Raw genomic sequence first — 24,592 nt, 5'->3', positions numbered from 1 at the left:
GTCTTTTTTTATCTAAATGAAACTTTTGAACCTGTTTGAAAGAAAAAAAAAAAATTGTTATTTTTTAGATCACCCTAATATATATATATATATATTTTATAACGGACTTTTGAGGACACGATCGCGTCTACAATTCTTATCCAATCTTAATGAAATTTTCTACACTTATTTGATGTGTAATTACCACGGTTAAGTTCGAAGATGGGCTGAATCGGTCAATTAGTTTAGAAGTTATGGCTGTTTGAAATTTTAACGATTTTTCGAAAAAATCAGTTTTTAATCACTTTTAAAGTCCATATAACTTTAAAACTAAAATTCATAGAGAATTTCTGTAAAAAGTATTTTAAAGCTTGACTAATGAGCTTTAATTAATGACCTTAAACTTTACATTTTAACCATTTCTTCCAATAATTTGATAGCTTTGAAAATTTTAGTGGAATCAAGAAATGTTGAAAATATGGTTTTCATTTCGCATACGGTATGCTTGTCCCATTATATTCCAGTTTCGTCAGCTGTATTTTATTTTGCACAAAATTACTTGTAAATTTCACTGCTATTTTGAAGTTTAAAAGTATTTCTTTTATTATTCATGATGTATCAAATGTACCTCTAATCCCTATGATTATCACTGGCTTGCCATCGTAATAGCGATTACAATTATGATCTCATACTAATTAAATTTTCTATACTTTGTATACGTGAAGGTTAGTTTAATACATTACCTATATAATGTTTTGTTGAATCAACTATCTGAAGTTCTCTATCGAAAATAGTCGTTGTCTTTTTTTACCCTCACTCTAAGAAAACGAGCCGAATTTCATATCATGACTATACACTAACATGTATCACAAGATAGGTATGTATGTAACTTTTTATATAGATTAATTGGAAAATCTACCTTCCATTTCGGCTGCCGAATAGCCTTTTTTATTTATTAATTACTATTAATAGGTGATTAATTTTTAACGTTAGGGCTCATTAATTACCTTTAATTCAATGAGAGTAGAAAATAAAATTAAATTCAAAATCTACTATATGATAGACTTTTCAAAGTTTGGGTGACCAGGGCGACCCGCTGACCGGGACGACCCCACGCTCCCCTACTTCATTAGCATGATCATCATCATTCAATCCAGAGCAGATATGTTATGGATCAGGCAAATAATAAAATATTTATTATAAAAAAATTTTATAATTTGCGACTAAACATTATAACAAATGTTAGTTATATATCTTGTTCAATATTTCATTTTTTTAAATTGTCAATAATAAACTTATATAAGTTGCTGCAATATTCTTTATGACATTGGACAAAGTTGCTGCAGATGCAAACGAGATTTTCCGGTTTAAAAATATCCATTTTTCTATGATTGGTTGGGGAGAGTGGGGTCAATCAAATCAAGGGGCAATTGAAACAGTAAGCTTAAAAAATCGGAAAAAATAGAAAAATGAGTCGTCCTATTGGAATTATATTTTAATACACTAAAACTTAGTCTGACCACAATTTGGAACCAATATGATAATTTAATTTTAAAAAATTCTAGTTTTTGTGTTTTTAGGCATCTACACTTTTTATTCAGCTCTTGACTAATTGTTTAATAAGTTTATAATTTTCAAATGTAATCTGAAAGTTTTTTTCGTAATACTTTCTTTCATATATTAGTCATAAATTTCTAACTTTACATCTAGTAAAATAGTTCGTGAAAATTTTTTTTTAAACTAATTATTTTAATAAAATCATATGGGGTCAATTGAACCAGTACTCTCGGGGACGGTTGAACCACACGAATCACCTGTGAGCATCAAACATGAGCGTGCATCTTGACTGAATGTAAAAAAAAGTTAGACTAACCAAAAAAAAAAAATAATTGACAGAAGTTGTAAAAGTGATTGTTATAACATATAATGTTATATAAAATAATCAATATTATTAGAAGTATTGTAATTTCAGTTTTAAGCTGTAATAAATGTAAGCTCGGTTTATGCTACCACCAACAAGTATGGTTTCCAAACCGCTGCCTAAGAAAGAAGCCAAATTAGAAAGGGCCTCGCAACTGCGTTACTTTCGGGATCTTGACCTAGTTTGGTTGCCTCATTTCCCGCAAGTCTGGAATTTGGTATGCCTTATTCGGGCTTAATCACTGCCTAATTAAAATTTCTAGTCCGGGTAATAAATATTTATCTTGTCCAATATTTCATTTTTTAAAATTACTCACGATAGCTTTGTTGTCAAGTTGATATTTGTAATAAATAATAAAACTTATATAAGTTGCTGGAATATTTCTTGTGACATTGGTCAAAGTTACTGCTGACGCAAACGAGTTTTTCCAGTATAAAAATGTCCGTTTTTCTGTGATTGGTATGCAGAAGCTTACAGAAACTCATCGAAGCATTACTGGTAAGAAATAATTATTTTTCTTAGATATTTAAAAAAATAAAATATAATTTTTTCTTCTACATAAAAAATATCCGGGGGTGTTTGTATAGGAATTTATATGTTAAATAAATATTTATATGTATATATATTTACGTATGTATATGGGGCATTCCACGCCACATCGACCATTTTTGAACCCTACCCCTTTTGATTTGGCTGAAAATTTTTTCTCTTTTTGTACCCCATCAAAAACGTTTCTCAAAATTTTTTCAAATTTGTTCACCCAACCAAAAAAAAAGTTATAAATTTTTGAAAAAATTGGCTTTTTTTATTTAATATAACTATAACTTTTTCAAAACTCGACTGATTGGGATGTTTTTTTTTTCAAATTTTTGTTTTTAAATGTACTTTTCGAAAAAAAATACAAAAAAATTATTGCAACCTATCTTCATTGTTTTTTTTGTAGATTTTTGGAAACAATCAATAATTTTTCGATGTTTACCATTTTTAATTTTTGATTTTTTTGTTTTCTTATAAAACTTTGACATTTTCTGCAAATCCTCAAATTTTTTCAGAGTGATTTTATTTCGATTTATATTTTTTATTCCTAGTGGAAAAACAAAATTTTTTTTAACTAGCCTTATTTCTCATGACACCATACTTAAAATTTTTGAGAGTGCTCAGAAAACCTTGAAAGTTAGGAAAAAAAATTAAAAAAATAAATTTAAATGGTAATCATCGAAATAATTTGAATTTTGTTAGAAAAATCATGTTTAAAAATAGAAGGACCTTCTGAATAATTTGTTTATATTTTTTTCTGAAAACTACATTCAAAAACGAAGAAAATATGAAAAAAGAGTTTTCATTTGGTTCATTTTTGGACAAATGCTGGGAAATCGAAAACAATTTCTTCTACACTCATTGTTTTATGGTTGAAGAACGGTGTTATGAGAAATAAGGCTAGTTTAAAAAAATTTTGTTTTTCAACTAGGAATAAAAAATATAAATCGAAATAACATCACTTTGAAAAAATTTGAGGATTTGCAGAAAATGTCAGTTTTATATAAAAAAAAAAAAAATAAAAAATAAAAAATGGTAAACATCGAAAAATTTTTGATTGTTTCCAAAAATCTACAAAAAAAACAATAAAGATAGGTTGCAATAATTTTTTTGTATTTTTTTTCGAAAAGTACATTTAAAAACAAAAATTTAAAAAAAAAAAACGTCTCAATCAGTCGAATTTTGAAAAAGTTATAGCTATTTTAAATGAATCTTTCATTTGAAAAACCCTGTAAGTCAAGAAAGTAAAATTTTTCAGGAAACACAAAAAACATTTTTTTGGAAAAACTTGACATTCAAGTAATAAATAAATAATTAAATACAATAATGTTAGCGTCTCTGAAAAAGATTCCAACACGAAAAATTTAATTTTTTAACTGAAACTACTTAAAAAAATTATTTGAAGTTGATTGACTTATGGGGTTTCTCAACCAAACGGGAAAAAAAAGTTATAAAATCATTGTTTTTTTAAATATTTCCACCCAAATCATTTATTACACTGATAAAATGAAGTATTAAATATGTATTTGAACTCTGAAACTCAGAAATTATGAAAAATTATAATTAATTTAAATATTTTAATCAGTCATATAACAGTCAACAATAAAACAACATTTGAAATTAATTTCCCAAGAAAGCGCGAATTTTAAATAAAAAAAAAAAAAATTATTTCTGTAAAACTAAAACTGCATACACTGATAGAAGGATTTTTTAATATTTAATAAGCCTTATTAACTGTTAATAAATGATTTTTTAACATGAGATGAGTTAATAAATATTTATTAACAGTTGATAAATCATTTATTTAATGTGATTTTTTAACAGTTAATAAATATTTAGTAACAGTTAACAAATAGTTATTAATAGTAAATAAATCATTCATTAAAGACAATTTATTAACTGTTAATAAATCATTTATTAAGACAGTTAAATAAAAAGTGTGCATAAAAGCTCTACTCTGACACTTTTTGTAACCTCATAACTTCAATAAATAATAGAATTTAATTTGATGAGGTCGATTTATAGTTTTCTTATAGAAAAAATAGAGAAACTAAAAGGAATAAAAAAAAAATATTTGTAATTTATTAATATTTAATAAATTCTTCTATCAGTGTGCATATATATTTTGAATTATACCTCTGTACTATTGTAATTACTGTAATATTTAAATTGAATAATTGTTTTATTTGTCCGCTACAGGATATAAAATAAAAAAATGTCGAAAATAATTTTATTATTATCAATTTTTGTATTGATTGGTCTCTATGTTGGTGCAGCTACAGCTGCAGGCTGTGATGGCAAGTGGGTAAGTAATTATCATAACACAGTGAAAGAAAAAAAAAATTACACGCAAAGAATTTTGAGTAAAAATTGCCCATAAAGTTTGGTACTGTAAGGACATCTAGTCAGTAACCAAACTTTTATTATGTTGTTAGTAGAAGTTGCACTTTATTTACATGCTATCGAATAGTATATTTTATAATGTGCATGGAGAAAATTTCGATATTTTCCACGTGTCCTCACAGTATTATATTTTTTAGGTAATTTTTACTGAAAATTGCTCTGCGTGTAAAAGTAGACATAAACAATTTTGAAAAACTTTAAACTTTAATCAATAAGTTTAAACTGATGAAATTCTGGGCTTTGACAATTTTTCCCTTAAATTCAACATTTAATAAATTACAATCGATATTAAATCGCGCACACACTGATAGAAGGATTTCTGAGCATTTGAAAAGATTTCTTAGTACAATTTAAAAAATCATTTCTTAAACATGATTTCTTTGTATTTAACAAATATTTCTTACTATTTGAGAAATGAGTTCTACTGAAAATTCGATAAAATATGAATTTTTTTAGTGCCATCCATCACAAGGATACAACTGTTGTGAAGGAGATACATGCAGTGGGCATTTTTGGCAAGGTACATGCAAAAATGAAAATAAAGTTCAAGCAGATAGATTGGGGATGGTACCGGGAAAATAATCATAACATACAGTGACGATTAATAAATGCATTGTATCAATTAATAAAAATCTTTCGTTGACAAACAAAATTTTACTGTACGTGTTTTCATTCTGAAGAAATGCTTCTGATATTCTTTAGATAACCTGTAATTTCGCGGTATCGGCGCGATTTATATATAGTATCGGCGCCATTTTTATATAGTGGAAACCTAAACATGCAAACATGCAAATAACCTTCTCAATAACACAATTTATAGATAAATTGAGAAAAATATAGATAGCCCGAACTGGGAATCGAACCCAGACCAATTCGGTATCGCGCCGAGTGCTCTACCAGTTGAGCTATCCGGCACTACACTGAAAAAAAAGTTTAAGTCCTATTGGTATACTCTTTTTTAATGAATTGGTATTGCGGATATGATATAAACAGTTTAAGTATTATCGCAATACTCAGTTTAAGTCAGAGACTTATATTTTCCGTACGATACTATAGTAAGTCCAGAGAGTATAGTAAGAAAAGTAAGACTCAGCGCGTATTTCGCATCTTTTTCCCCGTGTTTATATTATACCTTTAACCTGCTTTAACCTATACATCGTTCTTAAGAGCATTCAAAAGATTAATCACATAATTGGGATTAAAAATAATCATTTATGGATTCCTTTTTGATTCTGATTCTGATAAATCATTTATAATTGTACGATCTAACCATTATTAAAATTATTATTTCATCTTTAAATATTTTAAAAACTAATTATATGAGTATTAATATACCTTGTCACATCTAGGGTTAATACTCTGTGACTTATATCACAATTATAATTATTATTAATTATTTATTAATTTTTAAATAAATTTCATTTTTAAGGCCATTCTTCGAGGGTGCCCCCCACTTTTTTCCAAAAAATGTGGCGCCGCCTGGTGGCCGCCAGCCGCTCTAAAAAAAGTACTAGAGCTGCAAAACTTTAAAATTAAATTAAAATTATTTAAAGTAATAAAATGCAACATATGTTAATTTTTAAATGCATGAAAAAATTTATATATTTTTTTAAAATCATTAGCTAATACTACAAAAATCTAAAACCCGAGATTGAAAAATAATATTTTCATTGACCTTGACCTGTCAATATCACATTTATTTTCTATAAGTAATTAAAAAAAAATTATAATATTTATCGAAAAAAGGGCTTCGTACAAGCAATTTCATAAACTCGTAGAGTTTTAAAAAAATTACTTACAGTAATTATAAATACCCAGTTGAGCGTAGTTTCTTTAATAAATTTCAACACAATATTCGCCATTTAGTAACTTTTTATTTTGACAGATGTAAACATCAGGTCTGTATAATTTTTTGGGTGCACGCGAAGATGCTTGAATATAGTAGCGGGAAAAAATAAATTTAATAAATTTATTCCTTTCAATCAGAGCAATAATAGAGTTCTATATATCATTACTTTATTTAATTTTATTAATAAATAAAAATTTTTTTGATTCAAAGTATTAAATAAAAAAAAAGGTATATATATGTAATTGAATGTGATTACACCTGACTAATTGTCAGACCAGTGACCATACACTGTAAAATATTACGGTGTAAAAATTAGACCCGGAGGACTAATGGGACATTGAGGCAAAAAGGGCCACTGAGGTAAAATGGGCCCCACAAAATTTTGAAGATGAAGTCTGTTTGGGTGGAAGAATGGGTAAAAATGGACATTGGGGCAAAATGGTCCCCCAAAAATTTTAGCATGAAAAGTTTTGGGGGAAGGGGGGTAAAATGAGCAGACGGGCTTTAAAAACTGCGTGCGCAGTTTGTTTGAAACATTATATGTTTTGGCGCGAAACATAAAACAAACGAGAAACATACATTGAGTTTTGTTGGGGGGCCGTTTTACCAAACTTTTCAGAATTTTTTAATTTTGATAGACACAGCAAATTAACACCAAAAACTCAGCCGAAGGAAAAAAAAGTGAAATAAGCTGAAAAACTCACATTATCAAAACTTTTTGAGGGGGGCCCATTTGCCCCACATTTTACGATTTTTTATTTTTAATAGACAGAACAAATTAAGGTCAAATACTTGGCAAGGGAGTAAAAAAAAGTAAAACGAGTAAAAAAAAACTGAGGATTTGAAAATTTTTTTCCTAAGGAGCCCATTTTGCCACTCGTCTTCCCCTATATATATATTTCAAAGTCTTTTTGCCTCAATGTCCCATTAGTCCTCCGGGTCTAATTTTTACACCGTAATATTTTACAGTGTATGGTCACTGGTCTGACAATTAGTCAGGTGTAATCACATTCAATTACATATATATACCTTTTTTTTTATTTAATACTTTGAATCAAAAAAATTTTTATTTATTAATAAAATTAAATAAAGTAATGATATATAGAACTCTATTATTGCTCTGATTGAAAGGAATAAATTTATTAAATTTATTTTTTCCCGCTACTATATTCAAGCATCTTCGCGTGCACCCAAAAAATTATACAGACCTGATGTTTACATCTGTCAAAATAAAAAGTTACTAAATGGCGAATATTGTGTTGAAATTTATTAAAGAAACTACGCTCAACTGGGTATTTATAATTACTGTAAGTAATTTTTTTAAAACTCTACGAGTTTATGAAATTGCTTGTACGAAGCCCTTTTTTCGATAAATATTATAATTTTTTTTTAATTACTTATAGAAAATAAATGTGATATTGACAGGTCAAGGTCAATGAAAATATTATTTTTCAATCTCGGGTTTTAGATTTTTGTAGTATTAGCTAATGATTTTAAAAAAATATATAAATTTTTTCATGCATTTAAAAATTAACATATGTTGCATTTTATTACTTTAAATAATTTTAATTTAATTTTAAAGTTTTGCAGCTCTAGTACTTTTTTTAGAGCGGCTGGCGGCCACCAGGCGGCGCCACATTTTTTGGAAAAAAGTGGGGGGCACCCTCGAAGAATGGCCTTAAATAAATATAGCAATATTTATTTCCATAACCTTTCTTTTCTAATTCTGTCAATTTATGAGTGTAAGGATTTGAGTGTAGTGCTTATATGAGTTTTGCGGTGGCGCTAAAACTCGGTTTAAGCGTATGACTTAAACGAGTTTAAGTCATACGCTTAAAAATATTGCGTTGAGACTTATATTTGGTATAAGTATATTCGCAATACCAAGTATTGCGATATCACTTAAATTTATAAGCGTAGGACTCATACTTTTTTTTCAGTGTATACAAATACCGTAAGATGGACGGTGGAGAAAAAGGTCTTTTATGATATAATGTAATTTAATTAGTTTTTATACTATAATAATTACATTTATTATTAAAATTGTGATTATTAATAAAATAATAATAATAATAATAATGAAAATAATAATAATAATAATAATAATAATTAAATTTATTTAATACCGTAAGATGGACGGTGGAGAAAAAGGTCTTTCATGATATAATGTAATTTAATTAGTTTTTATACTATCATAATTACATTTATCATTAAAATTGTTATTATTAATAAAATAATAATAATAATAATAATAATAATAATAATGAAAATAATAATAATAATAATAATTAAATTTTTTTTTTTTTTTTTTTGTTAACTTCCCGCTAAGAAAATTGAAAATTTTCAAAAATTCGGGAAGTGATTGGTTTCGGTCCGATTTACGAAAATCGAATTTCTAAGAGATTTTACGTTTTGAGCTTCTACACGGAAAAAAAATTCTACCAAAATTTACGATGTTAACATCGTAATCGTGGACTAGACTTTCATTAGCGTCAATTTTTAAATGTCTTATTTCAAAATTTACTATGTGGGTTATATTTTTTACTATTTTTATTTTAATTGTTTTTCTAGTATACAGCCGTAGTAACGGCTTTTTACACTTTTTGCCTTTATATCGCAACTGCTTTTTACTTCTCTTTCTGCCTTCATTGTGCGGCTGTGGCCCGACTTGTGCTTATACTGTACTGCATCATTACGGTGATGCCCTACAACCTTCCTTGTGCAATGAAGGTGTAGTGGCGTAGGGAAACCACAGAGAAAACCTAGCCAGTACAGTTTCGGTTTGGGTGAAGCTCGAGTGATCGATAAAATTCCCATTTTACCGATCACTGGATCTTCATCCCGCGCCTAACGGTCAGAGACCTTCGTTCGAACCCAACGCGTGGCTAAACGGTCACCCAGCCAAGTAGTGGCCATGCTCAATGCTACTTAACTTCGGTGATCGCCCGAGCCACGCGTGTGCCGAACGGCTGCCTCAGCCGCTTCTATATTTTTTACTATTTAACATCGTAATTTTAACAAAGACTTTTAGGATTAAAAATTACTTAAAAAATTACAATTTAACATCGTAAAAAAAAAATAAATAAAAATTAAACTTAAAAAACTATATTTATTTGTATATTTAATATTTCTATTCACGTTTTAATAAAATAAATATTGCAGTGCTGCCTCTGATATAATACAATGAAAGCTATAGCTACACTGTAAAAAATCACCGGGGTAAGTCCAAACGGTGTAGGTGTTAAAATTTTCGGTGTTAAATTTACCCCCAAAAGCGGTGTAAAAATAACGCCGCCGCCGGTATAAATATTCTTCACCGGTGTTAAATGAAATTTTCCGGTGTTAAAATATTTCACTTTGGGAATGTGTGCACATATGTGTGCGTTTGTGTGTTCGGGTGTGTGCGTATGTGTGTGCATGTGTGTGCGTGTGCGTGTGTTTGGGTGTGTGCGAATGTGTGCGTGCGTGTGTTCGGGTGTGTGTGTGTGTGTGTTTGTGCGTGCGTGTGTGTGTTTGGGTGTGTGTGTGTGTTCGGGTGTGTGCGAATGTGTGTGTTCGGGTGTGTGCGTATGTGTGTGCATGTGTGTGCGTGTGCGTGTGTTTGGGTGCGTGCGAATGTGTGCGGGCGTGTGTTTTAGTGTGTCTGTGTGTGCGTGTGTGTTTGGGTGTGTGTGTGCGTGTGTGTGTGCGTATCGGTTGATCAGTACTGCGATACGCGAATTTTTATTGCGATTTTACTTAGTGGAGTTATATTTTATTAATAATATTTTTAAAACTCCTCTTCCGGAGTGAATTTCACTCCGGAGGAATTAAATTAATAAAAAACTATCCACTCCGCGAAAACTCCCCTGCGGAGTGAATAAATAAAAATTCATTCACTCCGCATTCACTCCGGATTTAATCCGCATTCACTCCGCGAATTTTTTACAGTGTATACTGAAACTTTTAAGGCTCAAACACTTGTAGAGCACATTTGACATCTCGTGTTTGAGATATTTCAAATTCGGGACAAACGGTAACCCTAGCTTATAAATTTTTTTATGTTCTCTAAAAATGAACTAATGAAATTTGATGCGAATCAGTGAATATACACAGTTAACTAGCTCTTATACAGTAATATACTTACAGCTGGAAAAATAGTATATATCGATATCCAGTGATTCAAAGTGAATTTCACTCATTCATTTTTAGAGAGCACATGAGAAAAAATGATTTTATAAGAAACCACGGCTGTTAATTATTGTTTTTATCAGATATCTTTTTTCGGATAAACGACAAAATCCCTACAAAACAAAATCCCCAGAATCAAAATCCCTGCCTGACAAAATACCCAATGTCAAAATCCCCGCAAGACAAAATACCCAATGTCAACATCCCCAAACGATAAGCTGAATGTACAAATTTTAGAATCCCGATGAGTTATAGCAATTAAAAAAAAAATTATTTTATTTACATACTTTTTAAATCTGAAAAATTTTAAATAAATGAGGAAAAACTTTAAATTGATATTAAGGATTCAAACTTCGAGAGAATTTTTGTTTCGACATGTACAACAAATTTTAGTTGTGTCAGCGAAAAAATAAAATAGTAGATTTTTTTAAAGCACCCTAATATATAGATATACATATTCCTGTTCTTTTCTTTTTTTTTTGTTTTATTTACTTTAATTTTATTAATGTTATTTATTAACCAAGCAATCAGTACCATAGAAACGTAATGTTTATTATTGTGAAATATACATTTATTTTGCCTATCATTTGAATAAATATTTATCTCGAAATATTTTTGAATATTAAGGAAGTTTTCAATATTTATTATCATGTCTGATGAGCCTGGACCGTCTTCACGTGAAGATTATGTTCCGCCAAAAAAAAAAATATAAAAAAAGATTGACAAACCATATTTTTAATGGATATGCTTACTCACATAAAAGATTTAAAACAATGTCAGATTAGTCTAGTCGACAAGTTGAAAATGGTCCAAAATAGAGATACTGCTCTTAAAATTAGGTGCGATAGCTCATTGGATCCGGAATGACGCCTAGAAAAATGTCCTAAAAGTATGTATTAGCACGTAAAAAATTGCAAAAGTAATAAACAATTAAAGACGAAAAAAAGAAGGCATTTCGTTTTTTGCCAATATTTCATAGACTATTAATATTAAAGAAATCTTTCAAAAAGATTCTTAAAGAGGAGGGAATTTTCAATAAAAAACTCCGACTCCCCGGATTTCTATCTCCATTATCTATAATTTTAATTTAACGCTGAAAATGGGTCTCCGCGCGACATTTTTAGGTTGCGAGCGCGGCGTTAAAAGCGAGTACGACACATTAATTAATTTATTTGAGGTATTAAATATTTTTTTTTAAATTTGAAAAAATTATGGTGTATTCTGAACGCTTTAAATAATTTATTCCCGTTGGAAATTTTACTTAAAGTGAATTTTTCAACAAGTTGAACGATTGTTAACTAACGAAATTTTCTCGAACTTACGTCTTCATTATAAATGAAAAAAAATGTTTAAATAATTGTCGTATAAATTTTTCGCTTCGTGGAATCTTTCTTACATACATACTCAACAAGATCACGCCATAAAAGTTTAAAAAATATTCATACTTTGTTTATAATAATTTTTCTACTTGAACAAAAACTAAAAAATCCAAGTAAAGATATTAAAAAAAATTTTTTTTTTCTTAATCATCATATTATCGTTTTTTTATTGATACAAGATGTTTATGACAGAGTGATTAGCTTGCCAAGTCTGGTCGCACCTAAGTATTATAGTCGAATATTAGGGCGCCACTAGAAGATGGACTCGGCCTTCCAGAACCGGATGTTAATGTAATTTCATTATATGCTCAGGGTCGTTCGTAAATTTTATAATTTTGTGAGAGAGGAGAGGAATAGTGAACAGGCTGAAATAAATTTTATTTAAAACTTTGCTTTCAACTTTAATCACAATAAGCACCTTGCTTTTATATTTATTTTCCCTTAATACAACTATAACCTTATGACAAACTAAATTTTCTTATGACAAACTAATTTCCTTATGACAAACTAAATGCGTCCCCTGGACGTTTTTCACACACCTACACACACACGTATTGTAAGCGTCTCCTGGACGTAACACACTCACACACACACTCTCATTAAAAAACCGTCCACCGGACGTTAAATCTTGAACCTTAATACACCTTTATAAAAAACCGTCCACCGGACGTTAAACCTTTTTTTCCTTAATTACTAATTTTTAAAAACCGTCCACAGGACGTTAACCCACATTCCTTATTTCTAGTGTCCACCGGACATATCTTAAACCTAACTTAAATTTTTGTCCACAGGACCTAAATCACAGACACATTTTCTTTTAATTAACATTACTTGATTCTACTGAAAACTCTGTTTTCCTTTTGTACCTTCAATATCATTACAATCGTTTCACCCAAAATTTCATGACTCTAATTCAACTAAAATTCCAATATAAAATTTTCACCTTAACTCATTCTGTTTACAATTTATCACTTCCTTTATTTCCAATTAACTCACTGATTTTACACATATTAATTAATTAATGTTGTTGTTTAAATTCAGTATTAATTAATTAATTATTCCTTATAATTTTCCACCAATAATTTTACCATTATTTTTATACATTAATTTACTTCACACTAAAATAATCCGTTTCTTTCTATTTTACTCAATAACAATTTATCACAATTCTAGCGTCCTTTTTATGACTTTATTTTATTTAGATATTTTAATTAATTAACTTAAAATTAATTTATAATTAAATTGCGACTAGAACTACGTTATGAATTGACTAGAAATTCGGCCATTGAGTTGGCGTTACTCGGGTCTTGAATTTTACTGACGGATTCGAGTAAATTAAAGTTTATTTATGAATTAATTCAGCCACTGGAATAAATTCCGGCCTCAATTAATTTACTGACGTTATTGAATAATTTATTTAATTAATTATTTACGCGGGAATATTATTTTATTCCAGCCAAAGGCCTCGGATAAAATAATTCAGAGTTATAGACAAGATGGCGAATAAGAGCAGCGTGACACAACTTTTGAAAAGACGAGGCGCGTGGTTGTAATGGCCAACGGCCTACAACTTCCAATTTATATACGCGAGAACCACGGAAAGATATTAATTCAATTAATTATAATTAATTCTGCCATTGGAATATAAATTCCGGCCTTAATTAATTATAATTTTACCTTGATGAATTTTACAGCAGCAACCAGATGAGACTCGTAGCTGATGTCCGGCTATTTCTCCAACTGTCGTCCAATTTTCCTTACAGGTAAATCTGCTCTTCTGGTTCTCAATTGTCCGGTTTGTTCTTGCTCCAGATTGTTAAGGTCCTCGCCTTGCCTCGTATAGAATGGTGTAGATGATGCGACCAATCACTTTAGTCGTTCGCTAACTTTCACTTAGGCGTCCATCGCCTTTGGTCGTCCGATTGACTCTCTTTCGGTGTCCAACGAACTCTCTCGATTTTTGGCACGGCACTCCCTTATAACTCTTCGATTCACCCCCGGAAAACTCATCCCTACTACATTAATTAGCCAAAGAGAGGGGCTGATGTTCGGGTCTCACTGATTAGCGACACCCGGTGACATGTCGAATCACTCAATTTAATAAACCGAGATAATTAGGACCCGTTATCGACCGTGGACAAATCCAATTTTAGATCTTAATAAATAGTCATTGGAATCTATTTTACCCTGTTACAATATTCAATTTAGTTTAAAAAAATATTTTACACGTTAAACTGCAAGGTCTACTAGTATTCCACGATATTTTTATCAAGTCTAACAATTATCCGTGTCCACGTGATGAATTGATAAATAATAACGCTCAGAATATTATTGGTTCGTTTTAGCGTTTCACACATCTGTACAATAATTATTTTAATTATATATACACACACACACACACACACACACACACACACACACACACACACACACACACACACACACATACACACAATTTTAAGGGCATTCTCAGTCAGTGCCCCCCACTTTTAAAAAATATGCAATGACTTTCAACTGTCATAACCGTATTAAAATTTTATTAATTAATAAAAAAAAAGTTGAAGCCTTAATTGAAAAAAGGTCAATTCCGTATTCTTTTAAATATAATATTATATTATCCTTTTTACCCTCGCTTATGTTACAGTATATATATATCTATCTAATAGACTGTGCCAAATAAAATCGATATTTTTTTTTTTCGGTCCCATACAAAAATTAGGTTGTCTCACTAAAAAAAAAAATCCTGAAAAAATTTCAGCTTGATATGTCTATTTTTCAGTTAGCGCTCGCGTAAATAAGAATTTTCTAATAAAATTGTTTTTTATCCCAACTTAATATATTACAACTCATTAAATATAACTGATTAAAAAATGGCCAAGGTGCCATTTTGTAGGGAATTCAATTCTCTACAAAAGGAACTTTTGATCGAATGAAAAACATCAGCCAATTTTTTTCTGCAGCCATTTGAACCTAATTTTTTTTCAAAATTTACATTTATATTTACAATTAAACGCTTAAAAAACTATGTTGCCATGTATGAAACTCATTGAATTCAATTTCTCTAGGAACCTTTATGATCCCAAGGAATAGTTTTCATACTTAAAGTAATAAAACTAACATTAAACTATTGATATTATCGATATTTCTAACAAGACGTTTTCTTCATTTTGACATTTTTTGCATCTAATCTTTCTAGTAATTTTTATCTACATTAGAATATCGTCCATAATTGTAATTTTGAAATTCTCATACTACTTATCAAAAATTATTACTTTATTGATAAAAATATAAATTGTTTATAATAATAAAATACCCATAAAAATTCAATTAAAGAAAAAATTGATGTTATAATGTGCAGAAAATTTTCTTTCAATTCTGTTACTAGTTTTTAAGAGTTTATGATATGTCAGGAGACCCTATTGCGAATATAAACTGTACTCGCTCCAAACTAATTAATTTATTAGTTAATTAATCAATAAATAGATAAATTAAATAATTTCTACTACAAGTTGTTGCTGCCCATTGTAGGCAACTTTCAGATTGTTTGTAATAGGTTCTCCTGACAAATCATAAGTTCTTGAAAACTAGTAACAGAATCGATAAAAACTTTTCTGCACAATTAGAACATCAATTTTTCCTATATTTAAATTTTTATAAGTATTTTATTATGATAAGCAATGTATATTTTTATCAATAAAGTAATAATTTTTGATCAGCAGTATGAGAATCTCAAAATCACAATTACGAACGATATCCTAATGCAGAAAAAAATTACTAGAAAGATTAAATGCAAAAAATGTCAAAACGAAGAAAAAGTCTTGTTAAAAATATCGATAATATCAATAGTTTAATGTTAGTTTTATTACTTTAAGTATGAAAACTATTCCTTAGGATCATAAAGGTTCCTAGAGAAATTGAATTCAATAAGTTTCATACATAGCAACATAGTTTTCTAAGCGTTTAATTGTAAATATAAATGTAAATTTTGAAAAAAAATTAGGTTCAAATGGCTGCAGAAAAAAATTGGCTGATGTTTTTCATTCGATCAAAAGTTCCTTTTGTAGAGAATTGAATTCCCTACAAAATGGCACCTTGGCCATTTTTTAATCAGTTATATTTAACGAGTTGTAACATATAAAGTTGGGATAAAAACCAATTTTATTAGAAAATTCTTATTTACGCGAGCGCTAACTGAAAAATAGACATATCAAGCTGAAATTTTTTCAGGATTTTTTTTTTTAGTGAGACAACCTAATTTTCGTATGGGACCGAAAAAAAAAAAATATCGATTTTATTTGGCACAGTCTACTATCTATACTAATATATAAATCTACAGGCTCTGTCTGTACATGGTGTTTTTATTTCGAATTATGCGTCAAATATCATTTTTATGACCTACTCATACATTATCTACCCATTTTTGGATTTTCGTCTGTCTGTCTCTCTGTCGGTTTGTACCTTTATAACTAATTAACCACTTATCTGATTGAGATGAAATTTTTTATACATATACAAGATGCTGTCACTTGAAATATAGGCTACTTTTTAAATTAATTATAAATCAGGATTCGGGTATATAAATTATTTTTCTGAAAGTACAATAAAAAAACAGTTAAATTACAGCCATCAATTGTTGTTGCAGAGCAAGAAATATTTAAACATTTATTTCAATATATTTTTAAACTAAAATAATTTTAAATCTTCATTTGGGACCGTCCATAAATTTTATTTTATTTTACTTTACATTTTTACTTAATCCATCTATTCATGTAAACGTCTGGCGACAAATTGTTTTACTATTTTAAATTTTGTAGTTTACTCAAGTTTTTTCCCTTATCCTTGAAATCTTTAAAGTTTATATTTTTTATTCTTTAAGTACCTTTCCTATTTTATTGCCCTTCACATCTTGTCACAACATGGACGAAACTTGTCATCTGGATCTACCACTTCCACTGTCCTTCTCATCCCTTCAACTTTCCTTCTTAAACACACCTACTACCTAATTAGCATAAATTTTCACCAATCAACTTAACACTACATCCCCCATACCCGAAAATTATCCTGCCCTCTGTCCTGCAAGAGTGGTACATCGGTACGATGACCAACGACAGAATTATTATTAAGACAACTATCTATCTATCAAGTCGGTCACCAAACTTATCGCTTAAAATATTTTGTAACTTAGTGCGGAGTAATAAAGAAAACCCAGAAAATCAAATTCATAGTTTTCATCCATATTATAAATTATCACCTTTCTTATTTAATCGTCCAATCATCACAAATCAATTATTATCCATTATCAAAACATTTATCAAACTTTTATCAATAACAAAATTAATCTAATTTAAATATCTACATTATGGTAAAACATAATGCAGAATAAACAATTGTTTTTATTCCATTAGCGTCAATTGTTTCTATATAACGCATGTCAATTGTTTTTTATATTTTTTTTCATAGATTAGATTTTGTTTCATTTATCAATTGTTTCTGTCAATTAAATTGATAGGTTATCTCAATGCCTTATTGAAGAACTAAATAACTTTATTAAACAGTCAAAATAAGAGTGTCTCATCTGACTTATTTGTAACTAAGTAAGAATGTAAATCTATTTAATTTATTACTTGAATTTTTTTAATTTTTTGTATGATATATAGGATTAAAAAGACAAAATAACATATCTTACACAATATGTAAAATAAATGAAGATCATAACCTGTAAATAATCATTTATATTATTTATCAACCGTTTTTTCGCATTAACTTATATAAATAATTTGGTTTGAAAGATAAGTACTTGTTTTTGCTTAGTTATTTATAATAATTTATTTATTTTTGTATGCTAAGTTAACCAAGATTGACCAATTCAATATAACTTATAGTGATTAATAATTTTATATTTCATATCTATACTTCTATACTAATATATAAATCTATAGGCTCTGTCTGTACATGGTGTTTTTATTTCGAATTATGCGTCAAATATCATTTTTATGACCTACTCATACATTATCTACCCATTTTTGGATTTTCGTCTGTCTGTCTCTCTGTCGGTTTGTACCTTTATAACTAATTAACCACTTATCTGATTGAGATGAAATTTTTTATACATATACAAGATGCTGTCACTTGAAATATAGGCTACTTTTTGAATCAATTGTTACTCAGGATTCGGGTATTTAAATTATTTTTCTAAAAGTATAAGAAAAAAATCTGTCTACCGGTTGACCCTGCAGGCCAGCCCCAAAACTTCCCGCTGTTTTCGAGCTCCTTGAGCTCGAAAACAATGTTGTGAGTACATTTTCAAGCTCTTCGTTCTCGAAAATACTATTGTATCCCATTCTTTTCGATAAAAACCGTTTTTAGCATTTCTTTCTCCCACGATATCTCACGAACGAATCGACCGATTTCGATGGTTGAGGCGGCAATCGACGTGTTTTATTGAGTTCTAGAGCTGATTAGATTTTGAAGTCGATCGTTCGAGTCGTTTCTGAGAAATCAATAAAAACTAAAAAAAAAAAAATTTTTTTTCCGTAATTTGCCAATATTTTCGAATTTACTTGATCAAATGATCTGAAATTTTCAGTAAAGTTGATGGCCAACAAGCTCTTTCGATTGCCGCCTTGACCATCCAAATCGGTTCATTAGTTAAAAAGTTATAAGCCGGTCACACACATACATACACACATACACACACACACACACACACATACATACAGACACTCGGACATCATTCTGAAAATAGTCAGAATAGCTTCCTAGGACCTCAAAACGTCGACATCTGATGAAATTTCGATTTTCGCAAATCGGGGTGAAAACAATAACTTCCCAATTTTTCGAAAATCGTCGATTTTCTTAGCGGGAAATTAAAAACAGTTAAATTACAGCCATCAATTGTTTTTATTCTATTAGCGTTAATGGTTTTTTATATTTTTGTTATCGATTAGATTTTGTTTTATTTATCAATTGTTTTTGTCAGCTGAATCGTATATCACAGTTTATTAAACAGTCAAAATAAAAGAGTCTAATTTGACTTATATGTAACCAAGTAAGGATGTAAATCTATTCAATATAGTATCTCTGGAACTGTAAAGCTTACGGATGTTATGTCCGACTATTATTTAATTTAATACTTGGTTGCGTGGATTAGGCGTTCGGACTAACCAATGCAATTTTAGGCTCAAATGTTTAGTTCGAGCCTTATTTTATTTTTAGGGACACGTTTCGATGCGGATCCTCTTTTAATTCTAGTTATAACTAAATAGAAGTATGTTTCTATTTATATGTATATATTCCCGACTAGAAATTATAGTGTGGAATGCCGAAGAATTAGTGAGGGGCAACTTTGGCTTGCCTAACTTAGGCAAGCCTAATATGCGCCTTATTACACCCGTGTTAGGCAAAGCGAAGATCGGTTTGCCAAATATGAATGGAATTCGGGATATCTATGGCAAGCCGAACTTCGACAAACCTTCGGTTACCGTTACTTCCTGCAAGTTAGGTGTTCCAAAGGTTTCTTAAAGTTTAACTTGCCAAGCTTAAGGGAAACTTAGAAGAACTTTTGTGTAGAGCATTAAATTTTCTTCAAGAATATGAATCTTGCGTAAAAAAAAATTTTAAAATTTCTAGTATTTACGAAAATCCAAAATAGAATCAAAAAATTAAAAAAACAAATCAATGTTTAAGGCACGGTTACAAGGAAACGGCTTATTGGACGTCAATTTACTAAGAGAAATTCTTTGTAGGGAATTCAATTTCTTTTAAGAATATACATTGCTTAAATTTTTCAGATAGATGATTTACGAGTTTTGGGTAAAAAATGAAATTTCTGTCAAAAAACTAATAGTCGTAACGATACACCTCTTAATATCAATAATAAGGGCTCGAACTTGCACAGTAATTTTTTTTAGTCATCAGGAATAATATTTTCACAGTATCGAAAAAAAAAAATATAGTCGATTTTTTTGGCCCAGTCTAATACATTCCTATACATAGTGTATAGCCAGTGTTGCAAATAGCGCATTAAATTTATAATTGCATTAGTGTTTCAATTAAATTTTTTTTTATATTTCATAATCCAAAAACAACAAATTAAAAATGATTCTGTAATTTTCTAATTGAATATCTTTGAATTGAAAATAATTTTTTCATTTTTAATCCAACATTTTTCGATTAAAAATTAAATTTCAAATTTTTTAATTCGTAAAGTATCGTTAAAATGTAATGGCTTAATTTTTGAATCTACGTTTTCAAATAAAACATTGAATAAAAAATTTCAATTCGGAAAACCAGATTAAAAAATTTCTTTCTAATCTCTAATTCCATATCTAATAATTGAAAAGTCAATCAACAATTTTAATTAGCCATAGCTAAAGGGGATTAGAAAATTACATTCTGTTTCTACATTTTCTATTTTCGAATAAAAAAATTAAATAAAATATTTTTAATTCTGAACATCGTATTGGTGTTGGTTTAATTTTAAATTCTCTGCTTACGCTGAAAATTATTCAAAAAATTTAATGCTCAAATGTCTTAACTATGCATGATCTTCTTAATTCAAATTCTATTATATCTGACGATCAACAGTAAGTTTAAAAATATTCAAACTTGAAGATCAAGTAAAACAGTATTCTTTCCTGTTATAAGTGCTGTCAAATTTTTTGTCTTGATTACTTATTTGATTGCGTACCGAATCTGAATTAAAAAGTAATTTTTAATTTTTGATCCCATGTGTTTGAATTAATAAGTAATTTTTTAATTTTTAATCCTACGTATCTGAATTAGAATTAATTTTTGAAATTTTAGACCCACGTGTCAATTTAAAAACTACTTTGTTAAATTTCAATTTCACTTCTCTTATTAAAAATTGGTTTTTCGATTCTTAATCCCACGTGTTTATATTTAAATTAATTTTTCAATTCAAGTTGTTGAATTAAAAATTAACTTTCTAATTTTAATCGATATAATTTCAGTTACGGATTGAAAATTCAATTTTTAATTGCAAATATTCTTATTAAAGAATTCGTAACCCTGTGTATAGCCTCCCTGCGTTTAACGTAGCAGTAATGATCAGATGGTTCCACTTTTGACCACCAGATGGTGTGATTATCGAATCATATAATAATAATAGCAAACGGCAATAATAATAACAGTCATCCCACAGACTATACATTAGACAGTGTATAGCCACCATACATAGACTATACATAAAAAGGTTACGATTTTTTGGCCTCGCGTTACGGACGTTTTTTGCCGGCTAGGGTACCCCTCCGCAACGCGCCATAAGGAACTTCGTTCCAAAAATTTTTTTTTTTTTTAGTTTTATATTGATTTCTCAGAAACGACTTACACGATCAACTTCCAAATCTAATCAGCTCTAGAACTCAATAAAACGCGTCGATTGCCGCCTTAAGCATCAAAATCGGTCAATTCGTTCATGAGAAATCGTGGGAGAAAGAAATGCAAAAAACGGTTTTCTCGAAAACAATGGCATACAAAAATATTTTCGAGTTCGAAAATGTATTTATAACAATAATGTTTTCGAGCTCAAGGAGCTCGAAAATAGCGGGAAGTTTTAGGGCTGGCCCGCAGGGTCAACCGATAGACAGATTTTTTTATTATTGTTAACAGTGTATAGCCTTGTCTGCCTTTTACACTTTTTTGCCTTTAATCGCAATTGCTACCTTTTTTATTCCCTCCTCTTTTTCTTGCAGCTGTGGACCGACTTGTGCTTCTGTACTGCATCATTTTGTGGTGTCCTATATCCGACCTTTTTTGCCGTGGGGCTGTAGCGACAAGGGGAAACTACAAAGAAAACCTTTTGCCAGTACAGCTGTCATTTTTTGGAGCGGGTGAAGTTCCCGTGATCGATAAAATTCCTATCGGTTTATCCGTTCAAAAGATAAAGGTATTTACATACGTACATACATACATACATACATACACTCAGACATCATCTGGAAATGAGTCAGAATAGCCTCCTACACGGAAAAAAAATTCTAGTTAAATTTACAATGCTAACATCGTAATTTATCCTGTTGATTATTGTAGTGGTGGACTAGACTTTTAACATCGTACACTGAAAAAAAATTTCTCTTTGGACAATTAAATTGGTTTTGTTGAATTCTATTAAACTAAAATTTATTTGGGACAACTAAATTTTATTACGTCAATATAATCTATTTTATCATTTTTAACAAATGATTTAATAGACTCTAATTGGTTGACATTAATCTTTCTATCTCTAAGATAATAAAATCATTTGGTAGAGTTAAGAAAATATTTATTTAATGGACAACTAAACTATTTTGTAGTGCCAACAAATCCAAATATTAGAGCAAAATATTATTATATTAACTCTAATAAATATTAATTAAACACAAAAAAAAATATTCGTTTAGAATAAATATATATATTTATTCGAGGTTAATAAATATATATATGAACCTAATGATTATTTATTTAAAATTTATGGTGTTAGGCAGCAGCAGATGGAGTAGTTCGGTGCTCGCCACTAGATTGCGCCCACCATTTGTGGTGTCCCTGGTAAGATACTTATTTCGGAGTTTTTATATTCCGAGCTTGGAGCATTTCTGGGACGAGATATAGACGAAAAGATAGACGATAGATAGACATTGAATTCGCCCGAGTGGATTCGAGTGTAAACCTTCAGAGTGAACACATCGCTACGAGAGATATAAGTGTATATCAAAGTGAAAGCAAAGAAAAACGCTGTTTCACCACAAATAGCAGATCTAACCTGCTCCAACCTTAGCATCAGAATGGCCTTGACCAAAGTTGCGAAGATAAAGGTTCCCAAAAAACCAAAGAGAAGGAAACCACCCGAGTTGAATCCGGAAGATCGAGCGGCTAAACAAAATAAAACTAACCCTACGATCGTTCCAAATATACCCACACAAAACAAATTTGACCTACTGGGAGATGGAACTTTCAGCGAGTCTGAAGATGAAATGGATACCTTCACGGCTCCAGCACCAAAGACACCACCAATAGTTGCAGACATCAAACAAGCAGGCAGTAGACGCTATAATTAAAGACTGTAAAACCAGAATTTCTAACCTACCAATGAGCTACTCTAAAGTATCTCTTACTTTCTACCCATCAAGCAAGGCAGACCATGAAACAGTCGCTTACATACTAAACAATAAACGCACCCCTTATCACACATACACTTCTCAGCAAGAGAAGGACAAAAAATTTGTCATAAGAGGACTGCATGAAGTAGAAATACAAGATTTAACACAAGCATTAATTTCCCAAGGAGTGCAACCTAAAAAAGTAACACAGATGAAACAAAAGCATCCAGAAAAATCCAATGGTCCTCTGTACTACCTGGCAACAGAACCAGAAATTGACCTATCAGCAGTATACGGCATTAGATACCTTTTGTCAATGAAGATAAAAATAGAGAAATACAAAAATCACCGAAAAGTTACTCAGTGCTATAACTGTCAAGGTTATGGACACGGAACATCGAATTGTCATCATCCACCTCGGTGCGTAAAGTGCTCTGGCAGACATAAAACTGCAGATTGTGATAACAATGACAAAAAACTAACATGCGCCAATTGCGGAGAAGAACATCCAGCCAATTTTTCTGGCTGCATCACATACCAAACACATCTTCAAAAGCTAGAACAACGACGCCAAAGGACCAAAGGGGCGAAAAATCACCAACTTCCTCCAGAGACTACGGACAAGAACTATCCAGCCTTAGAGACACACTCAACACCAGTGCAGCAACGCCTTACCGAAGGTGCTACTCCAACACTGTTCAGCAATAAAGTCATAGGTAATATATAGTAACACTTGTAATATAAGACAAGAAAATGAAATAAACAATAACATAGATATAAGTAGTATAACCGAATTGATCCAAGAAGTTCGGATGCTCAATCAATTATGTGATATTAAATTTATTTTAAATGTTTTTAAGAAACTCAACAATAAATTAACAACCTGCAAAGACAAAACGTCACAATGCTTTGCAGTACTAGAAATGATATCCGAACTTAACGGACCATAAAACCAAAAATTACAATAACTTAAAAATAGCCCATTGGAATGCCAATGGGCTTCAGCACAAGTGGGCTGAATTAAAAAATTTTATAATTGAAAATGACATCGATGTCATGTTAGTTAATGAATCAAAACTTCCAAAGAATAAAAATATTACTATGAGCGGGTATAAAACGTATAGGAAAGATAGGACAGGTGTTAACCCGGGGGGTGGCCTATTAATCATAATTAAAAACGATATTAAACATAAAGAAACGAACATTAATCTTGACTTCCAAACAATTGAAGCAATGGGTATCATCTTGAGTAACCAAA

The 24,592-nt window shown here is 30.0% G+C and overlaps 1 long non-coding RNA gene across 1 annotated transcript; it reads left to right on the top strand.

Annotated features, from left to right (window-relative positions):
* Nucleotides 1-2,345: 2,345 nt before the first annotated feature.
* On the top strand, nucleotides 2,346-5,492 carry LOC130665339 (uncharacterized). The gene is made up of 3 exons (XR_008989536.1): nucleotides 2,346-2,398; nucleotides 4,637-4,742; nucleotides 5,297-5,492. It is a non-coding gene; the product is annotated as an uncharacterized LOC130665339 (long non-coding RNA).
* The last annotated feature ends 19,100 nt before the right edge of the window (nucleotides 5,493-24,592 follow it).

This window comes from Microplitis mediator, chromosome 3, assembly GCF_029852145.1.
Source record: "Microplitis mediator isolate UGA2020A chromosome 3, iyMicMedi2.1, whole genome shotgun sequence".
In the NCBI taxonomy this organism is placed as follows: Eukaryota; Metazoa; Arthropoda; class Insecta; order Hymenoptera; family Braconidae; genus Microplitis; species Microplitis mediator.
Note: the sequence above shows the minus strand (reverse complement) of the source record. Positions and strands in the feature narration are given on the sequence as shown.